Source organism: Anas acuta, chromosome 2 (genome assembly GCF_963932015.1).
Source record: "Anas acuta chromosome 2, bAnaAcu1.1, whole genome shotgun sequence".
In the NCBI taxonomy this organism is placed as follows: domain Eukaryota; kingdom Metazoa; phylum Chordata; class Aves; order Anseriformes; family Anatidae; genus Anas; species Anas acuta.
This window is the reverse complement of record NC_088980.1, coordinates 133,670,103-133,689,386: the sequence shown is the minus strand read 5'-3', so window position 1 is coordinate 133,689,386 and position 19,284 is coordinate 133,670,103. Positions and strand designations below refer to the sequence as shown.

The 19,284-nt window shown below is 40.4% G+C and overlaps 1 protein-coding gene across 3 annotated transcripts in view; it reads left to right on the top strand.

Annotated features, from left to right (window-relative positions):
* Window positions 1-8,192: 8,192 nt before the first annotated feature.
* The window catches only part of TRIQK (triple QxxK/R motif containing), a 62,112-nt gene continuing 51,020 nt past the window's right edge, over window positions 8,193-19,284 (top strand). The window contains exon 1 of one of the 3 annotated variants that reach the window (XM_068672252.1): window positions 8,193-8,216. The gene's annotated coding sequence lies outside the window, so the exon portion shown is untranslated. Of the gene's footprint in view, window positions 8,217-8,479; window positions 8,552-8,730; window positions 8,862-19,284 lie in introns of those variants that run through there. The other 2 variants (XM_068672251.1, XM_068672250.1) reach the window with 2 other exon arrangements.

Genomic DNA, 19,284 nt, shown 5'->3' with positions numbered 1-19,284 from the left:
TAATTTATTATTTATTCTGCTAACATGAAAATGTGCAGTCTGTTAAGGAGGCAAAAATATTTTATTTTAAGCTGATTTAGAGAATGAAGTGCTTGCGAACTGAAGTCCCTAGAAGCCAGAACTTTTCTTAACTCAGAACTGGATTGTATAAAATCAAGCAGATACATAAATGTTTGCAGAATGAGGATTTTTGCATATAGCTCTGGAAAAAATGATATTTTCAGTAAGAATGAAAAGACTAAATGCTGGATGAAAAAAAAAAATAAAAACACAAAAATGTTCATAACTAAGAATAATATTTTTCAGCTATGATACCTTTTGCCTTGTTATGTAGAGTAAGTATTAATTCTCCATGCTGAATTATTGCTAATTAATTATTTGCATGTACTTCCTCTTTGTCACTACAGAATTCAATTATCCTGAAACAGATTTCCCAGTAGAAAGTTAATCCTAATTTCTGATATTTTATGAAACCAATTTTTATTTATAAATACAGGTTGGGCTTGAACCAAGAATGTTCCAGAAAAAAAGCAGTTATTTCCAGTTTCTTAAGACATGTTTTACACATAACATTGAAGAAAGAGCTTTTTGCCTTGTTACTGGGCAGTTTTTTGTACCTTATCCTAAAGTGATGTTGACATTTTTAACAGCTCTTTGGAAGCTAATGATCCCCCTTTCAAACCGTGTCCACTACTTTGTTGTTGCTGTGTAGCTCATTAGTGTTACAAGAAGCTCATTTTCAGAAATTTTCAGGCAAAGAGTTGTATATTTACACGGTGCATAGTTCAACATATTAGTATTAGGAGTATTAGTAATAATGTATTTACAAAATGTGACAAAGCAATTGCATTCAGATCTCTGTGCCCTTCATTTTGGGTGTTTTCCCTGAATAAAGGTGTTGAGTCAGTGAATGCTCTAAACATGAAAATGAAAATGTGATGCATTTTGGCCATACTAACCAAGAGAATATCCTTTCTAGGTGATTTTGGCTTCTATTATGATATAAATTTCATTTAAAAATAGAATCCACAGAGCCATTAAGACAGGGCAGCATCAAGAAGAGACACAACATGCAGTAGCTGAGATAAAACATTAGAGCGCAAAGGTGCATCATTTCAATTCAGTATTTCCTCAGTTAAATAGAACATGCTTGGCAATTATTTGTAAGGTTTGAGGAGTCTCAGCTTGCTACCATTCCCTTTTATTCCCCTCCTGTAAAACAAGGAGGAGAATGAGGTTGCTCTCCATGAACGCCATCCACCATTAAGAGCTTGAGATTTAGGAGCAGGCATCCAGACTCTGGTTGTGATGACATTTAGATACAGATTTCACTGAGGAGAATGAACCTCACAAAGCCTTATCGCAGTCAAGGGGAATTAAGGAACTAATTATCTTATGTATTTGGGCTCACGGCTAGCCAGGAAGTACGAGTTATGTCTGTACTTAAGTGGTTTGAAGTGCTGAGAGAGAAAGCGACCACATTAGCCTTGGGTTCAGACCGGGTAAAAAATCCCATCTGCTTTTTCTAGCAGGTGACGCCAGGATCTTTCTAGGAAGGATCTGTCTGCCTCATGTTTCCAAAGGGAAAAGGTGTGTGTGGAGGCTGCCCCATCAGACACCTGGCACCACCACCTTCCCTGCAGGCAGCAAAGAAGGACCAGCAGCAAACACGGCCCCGGGAGCAGCCTGGAGGATGCTCCTGCACCTTGGAAGCCCCTAGCCATGAGGCAACCAGCCACTTAGGCTGTCCAGCTAAAAGACCCTCTTTCTAAGGTTTGTTGCTAAGCTAAGGAGGCATTCCACTTGTGTTTGTGGGAAGAAATGGTAAAGCGTGACTTTCCTTTTGGAGCACACATTAAAGACACAAAGAAAATAGGTGGTGATCCAAAAAAGTAGTTATTACTGAAGGTAGATAGACTTCGACTGAAGTTTTGCAGGGACTGATAGCAGGCTACTCATGCTTTAAGAGTTTTGCCAATGCTCAAGCAAGAATAATAATGGAATAAATTAATGTTGATTAAAAATGAGGAGGTCCAAAAAAGGTTGGCAGGTAGTAAATAACATTGAGGATGGAATTAATATACAGACTGATAAGAATCACCTTTTTTTTTTTTTTTTTTTTATTGAAGCCAAACAAATAATTACAATTGATTCCTGCAAAAGTGGCCTTATCCTGAAAAACAAATTTTTGAAACTATTATGGCCACTAATTCCAAACAATTCATTGCACTTTGCCAAAACAAAGCACATAACTCAGTTGTTGGATATAAAATCATGTAATAGAATAATAGTCAGGGTTAAATGACACGCCTTAATTCTGAATTTGTTGTTGATGGGACCATTTTTTGGAACAATTCACACACTTCTATCATGCATATTTTAAGAAAGGACTCTGCAAAATCTCATAGTCTGCAGCAGACAGCTCTAGAAATTATATGAAGAAAAAAAAAATCCTAAAAGTAAGAAATCTCTAGTAGGTGCTGTCTATGATGAACTACACTTTCTCTGAAACTCATGCAATCTGTCACAATGAGTGGCAGAGACAGAGACAGGGCTACAGCATTGGTCTGTGGACATCCAGGAGACAGGGACAAATGCAGGTGTACTCCAAAATTTCTGATCTAGGTCCTAAGTGGCATGCAGATACCCAACGTTTCTTTAATGTGAACAACTGTTTGCAGTTAGACAAAGGATTCACCCACTTTAACATCCTTTCTCTGGTGGGGACTGTTACCAAATTCATAGGAATGGAGTGTAAGAATAGGGTGAGTACAGAGCAGTCCCCAGCAAATGTCCTCAGCTTTTGTCAGTCTGCAGTTTAGGGACCTTCTGACTCACAGGCTGTAGCTATATTTTTTATGTCTTAATAGCCTTTGATAGATTCCTCTTTCCTGAGTGTTTTATGAGCACAAACCGAAGGAAGCTTTGGCAATGAATCCCACTATTTAATTGTGTTCTGTTCAGAAGGGAAGGTCTTTCTATTTGTTTTAAACCTGCTGCCTGATTATTTTATTTGGCGCCCTCTTATTTTTGATTTTTGGGAAACAGCAAATAATTGCTCCTTATTTACGCTCTCTCTGCAAGTAATGACTTTGTGTGCCTCTCTCGTGTTTTCTGTTTTCCAGGATGCAGGGTTTTATTTAACCTATTTAATCTTCTCTTGTACAGTAGCCAAATCTGATCATCCCTGTTAACCCACCTCTGTAATGTTTGCTGGTTCTACATATTTTTGCTGAGACAGGGTAATGAGACACAGTATTCAAGATGCAAACACTCTGTCGTTACGTACTGTGGTATAATGATGACTTCTGTTTTGCTCTCTGTTCCTTTCTAAGCTAATCTGGCTCAGTCTATTTTGGTATTTTGACCTCTGCCAAGCACCAAACTGATATTTTCAGAGAACTGTTTACAGTGACTCCAGGATTTCTCTCTTGGCTGGTAATACCTCACTAAAGCAATGCCTCTAACAGTACAGTGAGCCCTGCCAGAGGCTGATCCCAGGCACTTGCATTTCATCACCTGTGCTACTAAATAGCTACAGCAGTCTCCAGTGCAGTACTGGCCTATGCCAGCTAGCTCTCTGCCAAACTATTGCCAAGCGTGGTTCAGGTTTCTTGAAGCACAAGTCATCATCTGCCAGGAATGGTCACTAACAGGTAGTCTGAATGGAGCCACGCTACTTGAGAAGGTTCAAAGAACAATAATATAATGGGCACGTGCCACGACTGCAGTGTGAAAGAAGAGTCCTGGGTAGATATAGAATTAACCTAACCTTAACCTTATTAATTAGTTTTGTGGGTTTTGTTTGTTTGTTTGTTTGTTTTTGTGGGTTTTTTTGTTTGTTTGTTTTTTGAGAGAAGTAACCTCCCTTTTATGCCATAGTAACTTAGCTGTTCTGACCTTCCAGTTACAATATTTTGATCAGCCACCCCTATTCACGTTTTCAGTTGAGTCTTTCAAAGAACTCTAATAGATGCAGAAGGCATGACCTCAGCTACAAAAATTATGATGTATCTTCCTCTGTGTGTAACATCCATCCAGTTCCATTTGCTATTGTACCTTCAACCATTTTCCCTGGTAGAGAATTCAGATGTGCTGGTCTTTAGTTTCCCAGCTCTTCTCACCTGGTCTTTGTGCCTCAGTTCCCCATCTGTAAAACTGTAGTGCCATTAGCCTGCGATCTTATAGGTCTGCAGTGAAGATTAATTAATTTCTGTTTCCAGATCACTCAAATATGAGTGATATGAATAACTATAAGGCAAATAAACTATTCAAAAAAGAGTTTGTCTCCTAAGTAGTAACTAAAAAAGGCCAAACAATGTAAAGCAACAAATAAAATACTGAACCACCCATTAATTGTAGTGTGCTAAGTAGAGACATAGATTGTAAAACTGAAAGGGATGATTATCACCCCCAAGTTTGTTCTTTAGCTTCTCCAAAGCTAGGAGACATCCTCACAGAAAAAGGTTTCTTCTTTGAGGTGTGGTGGTGGTGAGGAGGCTATTCCGTAAAACAGTGAAGAATTCAGTATCATGCTTAGAAAAAGTATATGTGTTATTTCTATTCTCACTTTGTCTAGCTTGCATTTGCTAGCTTTGTCTCACTTTGTCTAGCTGTGTACGTACAAAATTGTTGTATTAGAGGGAGAGGGGGTTCAGAGAGTCCAAACTCCATTGATAGAAGAATATACGGTCTCTATTGTATAGAAAATCTGTTAATATAGCAGAATATATTAAAAAAAAAAAGTTTATTTTCATTCTAGGTTCCCAAACAAATCATAGCTTACCTCTGTCTTGCTATAGAGCCTGTTCAAAGACCTTTGAAGTTTCCAACTGACTCAATAGGCTTTGGATCTGGCCCTGAAGTAGTAAAACCTTTGTTGAATGTTTATAGATAACCACTTAGTCAGTGTTGGCTTAAGAAAAGAAAAAGGAAATAAATTAAATGCATCTACCAGTGACATAAGCCTCATGAAGAATTAACTAGGATAAGCACTTATTCTAGTTGGTGCACTGTCGATCTGAACAATACAGACAAAAATAATAATTAAAACATAGCTTCATGCTGAGATGAAACTTCCAAGAGTCTCTACTGTGTTAAGCTTATGATTTTTCTGTTTTTCTATTTACAAGCATAATTACGTCCCAGAGGCAACAGGAGCTAGTGCTTGTCAGTCCCCATTTCCCCCTCCGATAGGAGATTAATTTCTTTACACAGAAATCCAAAAGTTGATGCCAGAGCAATAATAATAATGTAAACAAGTCTCTTATTCTTTTAATCTGGAATGCATAATTTAATGGCATGGCTGTATAAATAATGAAAATACCACATCTACTTTAGACAATTAAGGGTAAACTGAAGGTAACATTTAATGTAGTATTGATTGACTGGATCAACAAAATGACGGTAGACATCTGTATGGATGATAGCAGTTAGGAAAATGCTACCAAGTATATCAATACAGATTAAGCAGGGGAGGGATGGAGTAGACTTGATGGCTCAGAGGACTGGTAATGGAATATGGAGCCTTTCACCTCCAGCACACTGATTCAAGCCGGCCTAGGTCAATCTGTGACTGAAAGTCATTACCATCAGATGGCTCTTCAGTGAAATGAGTTTGTCCTAATGGCAGGCTGTCTGTGTCACAAAATGCACCATCTATCATGACTGACACTGCGTTGAGATTTCCAGCTGGAAGGCTGGAATGAGAGAGGATGGACTCGGCAGTCCCTTCACCTGGGGAGCAGGGATGAGGACCGTTTTCAGGGCTTGCTCTGCTATGGGCTATGTTGCAGATGCTTTAAGAATGTATAATTTTAGGAACCATGGTGCTAAATACTAACCAAGCAAAGAGCACGAAGAAAGTACCTGTGCTAAAGAGATTGCGACTGAAATGTAAGAAAAGACACGAACAAGCAGACAGAAATGGTAAATATGGGATAATTAATTAGGCAGTACTGGTTAGTGTGATAGGAGCAGCTCAGCACACCAACGGCATCAAGCTGCAGTATATTTTCTGCTGTACTTGTGGTTTTGGATGGATCTGAGAGTACTGTTGTTACATGGGAGAAAACACAACAGGATTTGATAAACAAAATGAATAAAAGCGCAGTGGAATCCAGTATCCTGGGTTAGTCGGTTGTGAGAAGCAAGATATTAAAGCTAAGTGAGGACCAAGACAGGATGAGAATAAAGGCCTTCAGAATGAAGGCAAAGTGCTTACAGAGACCACGTACAGATAGGAACACTGGAGAGATGCAAGGGGTGGAGTGACATGGACAAAGGAATGAGATAAGGGGATTATTTCTTTCAGCAGCAATTCTGCTTGGATACGAGCAGAGCAAGACTGTATCTGTCAAAGCTGCCCAAAATGACATTGTTGTGAAGTGACAGGAGCATAAAAAGAGTTTTAGGTATGTGGTTGGATGGGCAATACTGTACCTTTTATGAGTTCTGGAGAAAGGTATTACCTGAAGGATTTAACATTAGCCTGAATATTAACACCAATTAAATAGTTTTGTTGGCAAAATTTGGGTTGAAGTCCTGAGTGGGAGATGGGGCAGAACTTTTATTGATAATGATCACAAAATGAATAGACCAAAAAGAATTAATAACATGCTTTTATATCTTTGAGCTTGACCTGGTGGCTAGACATACACGGGGAGATACCAGGTCAGAGAGTAGACAAAGTTCTTGCATTTTGGGGAGTTAATATTCTGTGTGCTAGTCTACTTTGTGCTGTCAGCTTGGAACAAAGATGTTGAGCATTGTTTTTCAGCCTTTGATCTGCTGAGCCCTGGAAGCTCATGGAATGCTTCTAGGAGCTCTACAAAAGATAAAAAGGAAAAGCAAGCCTATGCTAACAACTTAATTTAACTTAATTCAACTTCTATTCAAATTTTTTTCACAAATCATAAAGTTGAAAACTACTGCATAGAAAGAGAACAAAAAGGAACAGATTTTTGTTAAATTGTCAGAGTAACCTGAAGGAAAAGACAGTCACTGAAAACAACAGCCCATATATTTTATTTGAAAATTCGTGAGATGAAATGAAACCATGCAGCTTTAAGAAACAGGTTTGGACTTTTAAAGTCATTTGCTGAAGGGATTTGGCAACAAATTGATGGGTGTGGTAACATCAATAGAAGGTACCACTTATTCCTCCCTGATTGATATGCATTTCAGTTGTAGTTACATATTCAGTAGTTCTATTTCTTGTGTTTTTGTGCCTGTAAGAGACAGATTACATATATTCAGAAACATATTCAGGACAGTGAAATTAAAAATGGCGAAAGTTTTTCAGTGCTTGTAGAGATCCTTTTCATGAAATTGTAATTCCTTATGCTTAACTCTTTAAGGATTCTGTGTCAAGGCTGCTGGTCATACACAGCTGTGTTGTTTAGGAGAATAACTTGATAGTGAAATGAATACCATGATCAGGAGAAATTATGTGGAACTGAACTAGCACTGAATGCATTTTGCTATGAGGTCTCACAAGGACAAACTCCTCAGCAGTTGTTCAGATAATACAAAACCATGTAACTAGCTATGCTGATTCCGGTATTCCTTCATGTTTATTTATTTTTTGGTTGTGATTACCTAGTCAAAAACCATGTGTAACAGCTATTTGAGTGTGATTGCTGTTTTGCACATGCTACTATATCCAAATATCTGTGAGCATAATCATTGAGTTTAACTGAATCATACTAAAACAATCATGGAAACAAAATATTTAAGTATTTTACACGCATGTGGTTCTTGCTAAGAGCTTAAAGAAATGCAGTATCATTACAAATTCTGAACACAGAGAAGTTAGAAAGATCAGAGATTGTGCCCACAGCGGGTGCAATACACTCTGTCCCACATGGGGCAGGTACCCTAAGAAGAAAACATAACGTGGCCAGTGAGCTGCCTTGTTCCAAGAGCTACATAGTGTTAGCATGAGGCTTCTTGGCAGAAAAGGTACAAAAACGCCTTGTGTCTCATCAGCTGAAGTCAGGGTTGGCTGTATTTCTAAGAAAGCTGTTTTGTTTCAGCCATCCATTAAGCTTGCTACAGAAATGACTGGAGAAAATCCTGCGGTTTGGTACGCGTGCCAGACAGAAACTCTGATGAATCAACTTTTCTTCAGGCTGGTTCTCCGCTCTGTATTCATGTCATCTAGAAAGATGGGAAAAGTTCATCTGGGTAGGGCTTTCACTTCCTAAGTTGCAGAGGTAAACAAATGCAAATATTTCGTTTTGTGTATCTCTACTTCCAGGGGAGTGTTACCCCCGAATATCAAGTGCCATTTTGCAGGGAGCGAGGCGCGCGCTTGCCATACTAATCAGCGAGCCGCTCGAAGGCAAGAGCTGATCGCTCGCACCCAAATAAATGAATTACGTGGTGCCAGGGGCATCGTCTCGGGGTGGTGAAAGGTTACTCGGCAGGGAAGGCAACTTGCCATACGTGTGCTTTTAGGGTCTTATATGTACGTCCCTATGGGGGCGGGCGGGATCGTGGTGCGTGTGGCCAACATGCTTTGAATTCCGCCTGCTTGGCAGCCTCACAGGTGGGTGGTGGGGACTGACCGGGGGATGTGAGGCAGGCACAGCGCCCGCCCGACCTCCCAGCACCCTTCCAGGGCTGCCGGGGCCGTGCAGCCCTCAGGTGCCAAGGGCTGGGCCCTGCCTCCCCCCCCCCAGCCCCGGCCCCACGTAGGCCGCTGCCCGGCGCTGCGGGCGGGCTGGAGCGGGAGGCGGAGCGGCGGGGGCGCCGGGGCGGGGGGCGGCGGCGAGGCCCGGCGGCACAGGACGCCGCCCCGCCGCCGGAGGAGGGAGCAGGCAGCAGGCAGGAGGCGGAGCTCCGCTGCTCGGCCCCAGGTACCGCGCCGCGTCCCGGGGTGGGCGGCGGGCCGCGGGGCTAGGCCCGGCCGCAGTCGCTAGGCCCGCGGTTGCCATGGCAACCGCTCCCCCCCCCCCCACATCTCCTCCCGCCCCCCGCCTCGGGGCGCCGGGGGCGCCATTGGCCTGCGGGCAGGGCGCGCCCGCGCCGGCGGCGCTGTCGGCCGGCCCCGCTGCCCGCCGCGGGGCCCCGCCGCCATTGGCCGGGAGGAAGCGCTCGCCTCCGCCATTGGCCGGCGCGGCGCCCGGGTGCCGCCCACGGGACGTGGGCTGAGGGCGGCGGGAGGGGGCAGCGGCTGTGGCCGCCGCGGCCATTTTGGGTGTGGGCAGAAAGGGCTTTCCCTTTTAACCCTCCTCCCACTGCCCTGAGGCAATCCTTGGCAGCCCCCTTGCTCCCCTGTGCCCACAGGCAGCCTGTGCCAGGCTGGGTTGCCGGCCAAGGCTGCTTTTGTGGGAAGCACATCCCTTGCTGGGGGGCTCTGTGGTCAGGGAGGGTGTGAGGCGTGCGCTGGCCCTGCCAAGGGGCTGCTGAGGGTGGTGGGGCTGACAGGAGGCTTGTAATGGGTCCATGCGAGGCCACCATGGGCTGCAGGATGCGCCCACAGAACACTAAGTCTCATGTGGCACCCACAGAGACAGCTTGGGTGGGTTCACATGTAGAACACTGACCCCATGTACAACCCTGTCCCATGTAAAAACCCCATCCCATGTAAAAGCCCCATCCCATGTGAAGACCTGCCCGTGGGGTTTCCAGGTGGCTGGGAGTGGGACAACTAGCAGCAGCGTGTTCAGGCTGGTCCCCCACAGACCACGAGTTGGGACCGTGGCACACGGAGCCATATGTGGTCAGCAGGCTGCGTCAGCCACCTCTGTGTAGGCACTAAATGAGATACAACCCGGATTTGTTGCGTTTGCAGTGTTTACCTTGTGGGTGTTGACCTCTGGGGATGTTGGGCTCCCTTGTGTTTTCAGTGAGTGCTTTGATCGTGCTTAGGTTCAGAAGATCCTGGACAGAAATACAGGAGCCGCAATGTTTCTAAGTGCAAAGTCAGTAGGGTTTTTTTGCCAGCGTTTTCATATGGTTCTAAAATTGTTGCATGTCTCAACAGCCTACGTAGTGATGACGATCGAGTATAGTGCCAGAACACCCCTCTAAGAGTGCTTATGGTGTAACTGGGCTGTAAGTATGGCACATGCATTCCCACACGCTAGTTCAATGACATCCTAAGGGGCTCAAGTTCTTTGCTGTTAAGGATCCGGCTCATTCCTAAAATAGAGAGCTATTTACTGATCAGGATGCGAGGATACCTATTAATAAAGACTGGTTCTTCCAGCCTTCGCTACTGATAAGTGACTTCCATAGTGGGAAACTGTAAAAGGGATGCAGAAGATCTACAGTTATGGCAAGATTTGAATTATTCCTTAAGTATTGCTATTTGGCATGTTTTGCCTTGCTGAATCACTTCACCTCTTGGTACAAAATGGGCTAGGGACAAACTTGGTTGTTCAGAAAATAGCTTGTCTGTTCACAAAGGAAAAACTTGGCAGATGCTTTTGTTGGCATGATTATCTTTGATTGTGAATTAGTACAACTTACCCCTCTAGGACTTGTTTTGTGTGTTTATAGAAGCCCTGAAGATGGAAGTGTACTTCAGGTCAGTACTCTAAGTATGAGCATAGAGAAAACAATGAAGGGTTGACTTTGAAATAAATTAATCACCAGTGTAAAGAGTTGACAATTGTTCACTTTTTTTTTTTTTTCTGCTATTCTTGCTTCAACATATAAATCCTTTTTATAATTTATTTTATAACTCTGTATTTATAATCTGCTAGCTCAATCTGTTTTAGTAGGGGCGTTGACTAGGTGACCTCAAGAACTCTGTTCCAACATCAATGATTCTGTTATTCTGTTTATTGATTTAATAAAGAAGAGTTTGCAGTGATATTCTACAGTTGATTTCTTAATCTAAAATTTTGTAGTTTTTTTTTTTTTTTTCTATGGAATAAAATCAGTTATTTCAACACAGGTACGGGAGCTTTTCAAATACCTAGGTTTGGAAGGATTATATCAGATCACTAAAATGGAGATTCCTGTTATAATTGGCAAAATTTCTCTTGTAATTAACTTCAAATCTTGTGTCTATATATACACACATATATGTCTGTGTATGTGTTTCTATTAAGTTCTGTAAAAACAGGATTATCCCTTCTGCTTCAGATGCAAACAGCTGAGCTCCTGAATTCAATTACTGCATCATATTTAATGTATAGGATTTTTCCACATGTCTTTCCTTAAAACAAACTTCAGCAAAATATAGTATGCAACAGTTATTTTTTTTCCTTTAAAAAATTGTGCATCAAGTTAGTGCTTTTATTTGTTTTTCTTTTAAATTTTCATAAACTTGAACTACACAGAATCAGTTTATGGACACTGGAAGATTCCATATGCACTTCTACCTGTTCCTTGACTTTTTCATACCTCTTGCCATCACATTGCAGTTTTTTTTAAGAAAAGGAAGCCAATTTGTGTGAGTTTTATGGCAGGTATGGGAAAATCCTCTAACCCACTATTGATCACAAACAGTGAATGAATACTTGGTAACGTAAGCTAATATATTAACCTGCTATGCTGCCCAGTGTATAGCCATGATTTACTTTGTTCAGATATTTCAGCCATATCTTGCAGCAGAGTCTTAAAGGAGGATTGAAGCTTGGTGTACTTTATGGCAATACTTCCAGGAAACAACCGATTTTCATAGGGACTATCCAGAAAACAAGACAATTTGTGGTTTTTGTTTGTTTGTTTTGTGCAATGAAGACATTTGCCCTGGGTTTGTCTGTGTAAATTGTTCCTTGATACCACGAATTAATTTTTGTTTCTTAAATATTTTTTAATATCTTTCAGAAGAAACCAGGTGAATATCATCAACATTACTTAAAATTCTGATTAATTATAGAACTTCCTTGAGATTTTTCTCATAGCAAGGAAGTTCTTAGTTTTGTTTCCCTTTGGGATGTTTCCATATTAATCTGAATTTCCATTAGGCAAGACAAGCTGTGAATTACAGAAGAGGAGAGGTTAGAATACTTTGGAAAGTCTTTACATATCCCTAACGTAGGTTAATGTTACAAAACGGGGTTACAAGTTAAAAAAACTAAAATGGGTTAATGTCACCTTGGAGAGCCAAGGCACTCTGTTAAGTGCTTATTCTTCTTAAGTAAATTGTTATGTTTGTTATGAAATACATAAAGAGAAGGAAACATAGACATCTCCTTCAATCCTCTGACCCTCTTCCAATACTACCATTATAATACAGTTATTCGTGGGAAGCAGAACTGCAAAAGTTCATATTTCTGATTCCGCTTTATAGTTTTCTGTTGTATTTTGTAGATTTTTTTCATTTGCTTACAGGTCTACTTTTTCTTGGGGAAAAAATGTAAAGAGCATGGCGGAATACAGACAAGCTGATCATTTTTTAAAATGAAAGATGAAGTGCTTTTCAGTGCAATGGCTATCCTCATTTCAAATGAAGTCTGCAATGATTAAATATTAAAATGATCGATGGTTTAAATTAATATAAAAACTTTTCAGGAGATTATTACAAAGATTAACATTTTTAATGTTTTAATACTTCCATAGTTTATCAATCACAGGCACAGTGAAACTGTTTTTAGTTAGCAAGCTGATGATCTCATACATCATTGCAATATTATGCACAACATAAACATCACGATGTTGTTGGTAGAAGAGATGAAGAATCACAATTTATGTTACAACTCTTTAATAATCAGTTTTGGTCTTGAAGTATTTTTTGACGCTCGGAATAATCAGGTAAGATTTTTTCCACTCTGGAAAGAAGATAAAAAGGAAAAATGGCTCCAGAAAAATTGCAGTGTTTGCCATTTGTAGAGGAACTCTGTTTCGTGGAACAACAAAAGTAGATGGCCACTGGTACTGCCACAGAAGAAGAAAAAGCACTTGCATGTGCTTTTCCAAGAAGGACTTGCATTAATGCAGCTTTAACATCCCAAAATTGTCTGCAACACCTATGATTCCCAATACATTTTTACTTTTTATTAGACTTATATTTGAAGGTCATGGGAAAATGTCATGGCACCCCAGGCACTTTTGTATCACAGGCTCTGTGTAGTTACCCCTATAATTCAGTGCATTAAGTAAACACTCACTCCAGAAATTCTTGACATGGACAGTGCTAATTCCTTTGTTTTCAATGTCTTCTACTATTATTTATTTTATTTTATTTTATTTTATTTTATTTTATTTTATTTTATTTTATTTTATTTTATTTTATTTTATTTACAGCAAGGCTAAAAGCAGCTGTAATGTTTTAAAGTTTGATTTTGCCTCTCTAACCAGATATTACAATGCTACAATGGAGCTTATACAATAGTTTATTGTGTCCCAGGATTTTTTCGAATGTTAATGTGATAATTCATATACCAACAAAATATTGTTTATTCATGTGTTGTGATTGTTCTTGGCGTCATCCTTCATCCAATATGTTTACCATCAAAAACAAGACAGAATTGGAAAGACACAGTGTGATGAATTAGTGAATGTGAGCACAAGAGCACGTGTAAGGAGGGTCAGGAGATGCCGTCAGGAGAGGAATGGTAAAATAAAAAATCCAGAAATAGCTGTTGAGCTGGTGAAGTGAATAAACAGGGAAGGACTGTTCTGACAGCAGAAGCTTACAGTGGAGGAGGCACTTGTGCAAGAAAGGGCAAGTATGAGAGAGGAAAAGAGCAAAGGTTAGCATTAGGTTAATGTTGAGAATAGTATTGGTAAGTTAAAATCCAGAGGGCATGCTGATGCACACCATTTTGTGCACAGGACCAGTTTGTTGTCAGCTACTAATGCTGTTATTTCTATTCTTAAGTAAGACAACAAAATAAAAGCTTAGGTTACATGGCCCGTAGCTGGTTGCCTCTAGCCAGAAAACCACGTTTATCCTCATGTGTTTCCACTGAAATAAAATAAATAATGAAACAGAATAACCTTTTATGTTATGAACTGTTTTTTGTAGGGGGGAAACAGATTGGTTTGGAAGCATAGTAGCTTTCAAAGTTTTGACTGTTTTCTTTCTGGCTGCACTGTGTGATGTAAATGAAGAAAAGGTTAAGTTTACCCATGGTAATTCCTGCTCACATTTACATTATCAATCAGCCTTTGTAGCTTTTTGTGCTTTTGGCTATTGTGTTTTCATTGTAATCTGTGCATATGAAGTTCTCAATTCTACAAACTCTTGCTCTCAGTTTTTTTCATGACTGGCCCTGACAGATGTGCTGGGGAAGCCCTCGATGCGGTGGTTGAAGGTGCTGCCAGCTGGTCTCCTTCTCCCCATCCCTCCAGCTCCAGTTGCAGCCTGTAGGGAAGAGTCAGCCCTACCTGCATCTTACTTGCCTCACCTTAACCTAAATCTATTTTTCAATATCTTGACCTGTTGCATGGGCTGTGAACAGGGCTCCCGGAGCAGAATACACCCCACTTCACTGCCTTTTCTTACAGGCAGGTCACCCCCAGCACAGAGCTGGGGGCAGCAGCATCTTCATCAGAGACTCCCCTGTAGTTTCAGGTGCACACATTTTTAACTTTGTTTTTCAGCTAACCCGTGTTTTCCACTTGTTGCTCAACCAAATCAGCGTGGGGGACATTTCAGTGCTTGGCTTTACCATATCATCACCTCTTCTTCAACTCTCACCTCCAGGTTTTGTCTGCCTTTAAAAGTGATCATGCCCAAAAGCTCTTCTTAGAGAGCATAAATCCTTCGGTCACATAGTGAGTATGCCACAGAAATTGTCCAGTAGGCAGTTTTGGTGTTGAACTCATTGTGTGTGGAGCTGATTAAGCTGCCTGCAATTAAGATTACATCACTTTCCTGCAAGACCAGTTTTGTATTACTTATGTCCCTGCCAAAAGGAAACAGTTAACCTGAAGCAATGGATTATTTGTTTTGTTTTTGTGTCTTGGCTGTCAAACTGAAAGTACCCTATTCGTATAGCTAACATTTAAATTTGATTAGGTCCTTGATTTACTGTTACTAGATTAAAATTAATTTAAAAATTAGGACTGTACAGTAACAATAAAATGGATAAAGAGCTGGGTAGCTGCCAGCACTCAGAAGCAATGGCTGGAGGCCACTGTCAGCGGATGAGAGCTTGTGGGGGCTCTCAGCAGAGTTAGTTTCGGGTGTGATGCTTTTCATTGTTTCAGCCAGTTGTCTGGGAGTAAACGTAGAAGGAATAGTGTGACAAACTGTGGTGGTTCAGTGACTGCTGGGCTGATGAAGAAGCCTGGCTTCTTCGTGATAGCATGGCTGGGATCACCACAGTGTGAGTCTCTTTGTTAGGCTGCGATCTGTCTGCAAATGTATTTAGGAAGTAGGAGTGCTGCATATGCAGAACAAACGATCTTATCTGGGTGGAAAGCTGGGGCCATGAGAAACTTCAGGTCTGTAAGGAAGCTCCTGCAGCCAAAGGTGCCTCTGGCGCACGGCAGAGGCAAAAGGGGCTGGTGCGGCCTAGGATAGGGTGGGGTGGATTTGGGAAGGCGGTTCAAATCCCTGTGGTAAGACCAGTCCTGGATTGTTGTTTCTAATTGGAATTTCTCAGAAAAGTGTATCCTGAAAAAAATAGCAAAAATGGTGAAAACACAGGCTTACTGATGTTAATGGCAGTGGTGCTTTGGTGGTGGTGCCTGCCTTTGGCACTATGACTCTGAGAAAGTGGGTTTAAGATTACCACAATATTTCTGACCACACGTCTACCTTACCTCACTCATGCTGGGCTTCAGCAAGATGTTAGACACCCGTCCCTCCTATGTATGTAGTATTAGGTGTCCTAGGTGATCCTGGGAGGCACCCCTGTGATTTTGTCATTTCTTTCCTTTCCACACGATGCGGAAAGCATTGTTTCTTTTTTGATATTTGAGTGCTTCATGGAAAGCTTTCTATAATGTGTTTTTTCAACCTTGGACTTGGGCATGAATAAATATAAGTATGATTTTAGAGGAACCACAAAAAATTTCAGCAGCTGATAATTCGGGATTTTTTAATCTGTGTTCATAAAATGGTCAAAGCAAGAATGGATGCTTCTTTCTTTAGATTTTTCTGACATATACGATTTAATTTGTGAATGTATCTTTCTGTAATCTGGATTAAAATGGTTAACAGAGCATTCTTAGATTGCTTTTTAACTTTTTATTCTGAAAGATAGGATAATTTGCAGGTCTGGGTTCTTTCAGAAGCTTTCTGGGTATACAAAGCAGTGGACTAACAAGCTAAGTAGAAAGAGGGTATTCTGGAAAAATGATTATTATAGAGACAAAACCTATTTAAAAAAGCTTCAAACTATTTTCATTTTAAGTACACCAGTGGGGTTAAATAATATTAGTAACTTCTGTTAAAGTAACAGATCATAGTAATTTAAAACAAAAGGTCCCAGTGCACTTGCTAATATCCTTTATGGCTTCAGTAAAATACATCTGAAATGATTTACGAAGCGAAGCTTCTGGATGAATTCTTCCAGTTCTACATGAGAAGAGAGCCTGTTTATCTTCATGTGTGTTTATATATACCCATGGAAATTATGATCTAAATGTGGGTACAGTACTAAAACATAGCCATATATGCAGAGTAGGGAATCCAAAGTACTTGCATTCTGTCATTTACTGCACACAAGTAATGTATATTGTATAGGCTCTGTTCAATTCTGTATCCTGACCATAGAAGGACTCTATAGAATCTGTGCTGTACCTCAAGGAGACCATCAAGGGGAGAGAATGGTATTTGGAAGAAAAAGCTCGGGGAAATGGCTCTCTGACCAAACTTGTCTGGTTTTGAGCATCCTGACCTGCACTGTCGGTGCTGGGAAGAGCGAAGACCTGGAAAGATGGTTGCACTATATTAGACTATATAATAGGCTTTCATTAACTTGCCTTATAAGAAAAAAAAAAGTACGGAAACAACCAGGATGGCCATAAAGCTTACAGGGAGGCTGTAGGAAGGACCCAGGCAGATGTGCCTGAATGATTGCACCAGGCACCTTCAAAAGTTCACATGACCTACCATTATTCCATCTTATACCGTCTGCTGATTTTTCTTTTTGCTGCCTTTTTTTTTCCAGCTGCATTCCACGCTTGTCCTCTTTGCCTTGAAACAGGGCAACTAAAGAGTTTAACACATTTTCTGATGTCTATCAGAGTTCATTTTTTTCATTTGACTGTTTCCACATATGAAGGTTTTATCCTGCTTTTGATACACTCCTTTAATTCATTTTTTTTTCCTTCAAGATTCATATTTTGATAGATATCACTGATTTTATGCTCACTTTTTTGCCCAAATAGAATATAAACCTCTTCAAGAGATGGTATCGTGTACACTATTACTTTGTTCTTTGTCTTAAAAATCATTGTGTTTAATGGGCTGTCTAGGTAGGTTACAGGAGAGCCAAGTCTTGAGCAATTTAGATGTAATCTGCAGAGAGTGTGCTTGGGCTATTGTTTCGAACTACTTTGGAACCTACTGAACCGATGTTATTTAAGCTGTATTAAACTCTGCACCCAATTATGGCCTAATCCTTCAAAGCCAGTAGAGTAGGACTTGGTTTTGAAAATGCTGCTGCTAACATCGATGGGTCTGTTCACTAAGCCGGACTATTAAGCTCATTATTAAGTGCTGTAGGGCTGAACTTTACATTTGCTATGTTAGTGCTAAATCCTGTAGATGCGGGTTTTCTGGCGGTGTTCACCTCAGACAATTTTAAAGAAAAATTGCAAAAATGATGTGGTGCATTTAGGCTAAGGAAATGCATGGTGGCTTCCTCTTCTGGTCTTTATGGGGAAGGCTAACAGGTTATTCTGTCTTTAATCAGTTATTGAAAAACAGAAGAAAATGTAGATGCCAAACCCACTGAGCTCAAAACTCTTTACACTTAATGGTTCTTTTACATAGTGACTAGAATATATAGATATATGTGTGTGTGTGTGTGTGTGTGTATTAAGCTTTTAGTTGCTTTCCTGAATCCCTAAAATATCATGGGAGACAACAAAAGGGGCATACAACTGTTTTTCTTCATTTATAGATGAGGCTATTTAATACTTATCGAGCTGCAGTAGTTTCAGAGGAAAAAACAAAAACCAACCAACCAACAACAACAAAAAAAAACACATTTATTCTGAACATTAAGTCCTTTCGAATACCAGGTTTTGCAATGGAGCTAATAATTCAGTTTTGCTGAAGTGCTACAATTAGGTCTACGTGTGCTGAAGTGTTATTTGCTGCTGCCATTTGTAGCCTGCTTTCAACAGTTGCGTGCTTGCTCAAGGTAAGAAGTGAGACAATTGTTAGACTAAAAGCGTGGTGGCCAGTTTTAGCAATTATTATGGCTTGAAGTCATGTGTGATGGGACATTGTATTACACGGCAGAGAAATATGGACCAGAAGGACACACTTGGCTGCCTCTCAGCTTTTTGCCTGTGTGGCTGATTTGTGGCTATTCTTTTTTCTTTTTCTTCTGGTTTTGATTTATTAGGCTGATTGGCAGGTGGGGATGGACTATTTGGTGAGAGCTGTATTTCACCATGAATGATAGACAAAGTTCAATGAAAATGAAGTCGAAGTAGTTGGAATATCAGTAATAGAAATAATGGGAAAGAAATAAGCTGAAACTTAGCCTAATGCACTTTAAAAAGTAACTTTTGAAAAATGGGATGAGAGGCAAGGAAGAACTCCATCAGTTTCAAAATGTCTTTTGATGTATTTCTTTGAATAATTCTAATTTTTAAATAATTCACCCAGAAATTATGTATTTCTAATGGTATAACACAAGCAAAAAAAAAAAAAAAAGGCACAATGGAAACAAAATAATATATTAATATGCATTTATTTATTGTGAATAACTTCAAAAAGTTGCTATTTTATTCTCACTGAAGGTTGTGTCCCGTTTTGCAACATTGAAAATGTCAAAAATCAGACATTCAGTCCTCTGGGTGGTTGTGACCTCCAGTTTAAGGTGAACATGCTGAAGGGAAGTATAATTACTCCCTAAATATTTCTTCTAATTTAAGGAAGAAATAGGAATTTCATTTCCATCAAAGATGAGCCTAAGCTTAAGATCTTCAAATGAGGAATTAGAAAGTGTGTATAATTAAAGCACCCAGCAAGCTATGACTTGTGGCAAATCCAGGAAAGCAGTAACATCTGGAAAAAATTGAGTTTTTGTCACTTCCCAAAACCAACGCGACAAAGAATAAAGGGATTATTTTCTAATTCAAAGAAGGGAAGGAAGAAGTTGCTCTTCCCGTACAGTGCCATCCAGCAGGGCAAAGCAAAGTTTCTGAGGTCTGGGGATAGGAGCTCAGTGAAGCCACGTGGTGCTCTAC